The sequence below is a fragment of the Leptonychotes weddellii genome, chromosome 6, assembly GCF_054177405.1.
Source record: "Leptonychotes weddellii isolate Sample4059 chromosome 6, ASM5417740v2, whole genome shotgun sequence".
NCBI lineage: Eukaryota > Metazoa > Chordata > Mammalia > Carnivora > Phocidae > Leptonychotes > Leptonychotes weddellii.
The window spans coordinates 111,213,219-111,217,062 of record NC_138374.1 but is presented as its reverse complement, the minus strand read 5'-3'; the positions used below and the strand labels follow the sequence as shown (position 1 = coordinate 111,217,062).

The 3,844-nt window shown below is 39.6% G+C and overlaps 1 pseudogene; it reads right to left on the bottom strand.

Moving 5' to 3' along the window:
- Window positions 1–2,384: 2,384 nt before the first annotated feature.
- Window positions 2,385–3,379, bottom strand: LOC145722337 (peptidyl-prolyl cis-trans isomerase FKBP3 pseudogene; annotated as a pseudogene).
- Window positions 3,380–3,844: the final 465 nt, after the last annotated feature.

The window sequence follows — 3,844 nt, the reverse complement described above, 5'->3', positions numbered from 1 at the left end:
CAGTGATTGGAAAGTGTCTGAACATGAATCTTTGTTGTGACCAGTTCTGTTGGTGCCGTCTGTCTAAAACTGAAGGGAATTAAAAACCAAGATCTGTGGTCTTTATAATAATGTCTGTGATAAAAACTAGGGGCTGAATAACAAAGCATTATTGGACAGATGGAAAGATAGATAAATAAGCAGACTTAGATTTCCCAACAAGCCCTGGCTGCTGTGGCATTTGATATGGGGTATGTCTTTAATACACCTAAGAATTCTGTATGACAGTGTTTTATTTTATTATCCCACTTTCTATGTGACAACTCTGAGGACCAGAAGAGTAAGTAAACTTCTACACTTCACCACAGCAGAGCTAGAATTTGAAACCAGGTTTGTTTGACTCCCGAGCCCATTTAATTGTCATTTAATTATATGCCCAGAAAACATGATCCAGAGTAGCAAATCCTAAATAGGAGAGAAGCATAAACTATTATAAGGAAGGAGCCCAGAGGAAAGCGATAAACAACACTCAGGAGTAGGAATACAAGCTCTGTGGGAAAAGCAGTGGGGAGCTTACCAGGGAAGGTAAATGCCTGCAGGAAAGGAAAAGCAGTGAAGGGGTAGCTCATAATAATTTTCAAACACGTGGACCTTTCTCCTTATGGAGAGAATCAAAATGTCATTCCATAAACATCCATAATCAGAATAGAGCAACATGCCATCACTTAACGGTATGTACTAGCTACCACGGGAGTTAACTAGTCCAGTTCCTTTTGACTATCTGGTTAGGGAGACCTCCCATATGGTAGTGTAATGCTATGGAAGAACCCATGACAGAGTGCTATAGGAATGCAGAAGAGAAACACCCAAACTAGACAAAGGTGGGGGTGGATATTGGGAGATCCCGGGAAGGTGAGGGAACAGGGCACATGTGGAGAACTGCTGGTGCTATTAAATAAGGCTGAAGAGTAAGATTCAAGCAAAGAGTGGCGAATGTGCCAGAGGTAGGCAGGGACCAATTTCACAGGACATTTTTACATCTTGTTGTAAGACTGTGAGCACCTTAGGAGCCAGAACCGAATCCTGTTCACCGTTGCCCAGCATAATGTTTGAAACCTGGTTGACTCTATAAACATGCTGATAAAGAAATTATGTTTTATTCTGAAAGCAAAAGAGATATTGCAGGATAAAGTACAGAGGAGTGGCATGATTAGATTTGTGTTTTAAAAGGCTTGAGGGATTCCAGGTGGCTGAGGTAGAGGCTGGATGATGTCCAATGCATTTGGCATGTGGTAGGGGTGAGGACCTCAGGCTCAGGAACAGGTCAGTGCTGGGAGCAGTGAGAGGTCAAATTCGGGAAAGTCCTGCTGATGGGGATCTTGCAATGCCAAAATGAGCAGTTTGGACTAATATCAGGTAGGGAAATTAAGAGCCATTATAGGGCAATAGATTGAAAACAGTGTCTTAAAAAGCTTGATTAGACAATGAATTGTAGGGCAAAGCCTACAGGTTGAGTGTTCAGTTTGGGGGCCTCATGGAGGTAATTATGTACTGGAAGGCAGAAGTTCAAATAAGGGTCTTGAGGGCAGGAATAAGGAGGGTGAGATAAATTTTGAAAAGAAATTAACAGTTGGTGGTTATATTTATATTTTCATTTATTCATAATTATTCAGCTTATTCATTAGTATGTCGTATCATTCTACAAAGAACTTAAGTGACCTATAAACAAGAGAAAATAAGTTAAAATAAGGTTTTGATCCTGAGGAACAGTTACCATTGTGCTGTACAGAAATTTACATGTGAATAACAAGGAGAGATAAATTTAATTTGTGCATAATGATAATAATGTAAAAAACAATGGAAAATATTTATTACAGAAGTACAACATGCCAGTCATTCTTCTATTCTTAACTTATATAATTTCTATCTCAGCCCTGTGATATAGGCTCTATTATTAGTCCCGTTTTGCAGCTGAGGAAACTGAGTCTTGGAGGTTATATAAGTTGCCTAAGGTCACAGGGCTATAAATGATAAGACTTGGATTCAAACTAAGCTGGATGAGTCTGAAGTCACACTTTGAATCAGTGTGTGATACTTTTCTCCCCCTTTCTTATGATTCTTAGTTGATAGCTAGGCATCCAAGAGATGAGATGCCCCTAGAAGAGGTATATGGAACTAGAACTTGGCCGAAGGGCTCGGACAAGATTGTTTTCCTTCAGGAGTCAGCAGTATGGTAGTGGTACTCGATGTTAAAAGTGTGGACTGTACTTTCAAGTAAATGGGAGAAACACATCAATGGAGACTGGATCTGAAAATATTTAAAACATTGACATTTTAGAGGGTGCAGGAAGTTTCTTCATTTTAGGGTAGATGTTGATTTTTTTTTTCTTTCTGGGAGAGGTCACTTTTTTTTTTGACACTGAATATGTTTTTATTGAGCCTTTTAGTTTACAACATGAGGTAAAAGGAAAGTCATTTCTCTTTAACCAATATTTTACACAGCTGTAGTAAAATATTTCAAACTTTGTGGAATTATAATGGATTACATATATTAAAAGTTGGGGATTGGGTAAACAATATCAGAGTTCTTGAATTTTCCAGTTGACTCTTCCAATAGTAACCAGCTCTAATTAGTTACATAAGTTTCTTCAAGGTCATGTTTTATTGTTGCTTATGTCTTTATATCCAAAGCATTGCTATTTCAGTCAATAACCACTAACTCCACTTCAAAAATGAGTTTTGCATTTGGTGGAATTTTGGCATCAGGCTGTCCTTTCTTTCCATAAGCCCATTCTGGTTCAATCTCTAGTTGAGCCTTTTCTCCTTTACTCATAGTTAAGAGTGCTTCATCCCATCCTCTGATAACTTTGCCTATTCCAACCTTAAAACTTAAAGGCTTGGCATTTTTCTTCTTCTTTGAACTCGTTTGAATATTAGTATCAAAAACAGTCCCATCCTGTAGTGTTCCTATATACCAGCAGTGAACAACATCTCCCTTTTTGGGAAAGTTGGTTTTATCTCCTTTTTTAAGAACAGATTTTATATATTTTGGTGGACCCTCATCCAGAGTCTCTTCAGACTTGGTTTCTTTGGATTTATCTTCATTAAGCTTCACATTTTTCACCTGCTCAGACACTTTACTTATACTTTCAGTACCCTTGAAACGCTTACTTTCAAAAAGATTGTTGTAGGCTGTAACCAAATGGTCCTTGTTAGCTGTCTTGGCCACATTTTTAATGTTTCCTAATAACTTATGTTCTGCAAGAAATGAATCTGAACCGTGGTCCTGTAGAAACTTGATGATGTCCTTCTTGGGTAGCTGCTCGCTGTGCAGCTGCTCCATGGTCCAGGCCCGCTGTGGTATGGCCGCCGCCCTCTTCCCCACGGCCTCTGCTTTACTGAGCCTGCCCGCCTCGGTTCAGCATCACCCCACCTGGAGGAGGTCACTTTGGAGTGTTGTTTTAGTCAAATGGCTATAAGTTAAGTACATAGTGTTTTGGAATGCTTCCTACAGACCTGATTTACTGAGTCCTCTCTGCTTGGTGACGTATATTGGGTTGTTTAGCAGGGATAGTCTTCTTAAAAATGGACTTAAATTTCCATATCTCTGAAAATTGCAGTTTGGGAAGAGGTGCACATGTATTGGGGTGTGTGTGTGTGTGTGTGTTCTGAACAGGAGTCCACAGGAAATCAAGCTTACAGACAAACTAGAAAGGCTGGAAAGGTGAAGCGTATATCTTCTCCTTACTTGGGTAGCAAGAGGCTGGAAAAGCAGTGCTGGATTCTTCTGGATGATTTGCTTGTGCTCCCAGTATCCTGTAATTTTGAATAAGCTGTATCGAACTTTGGGATGGACTGCTGGCCT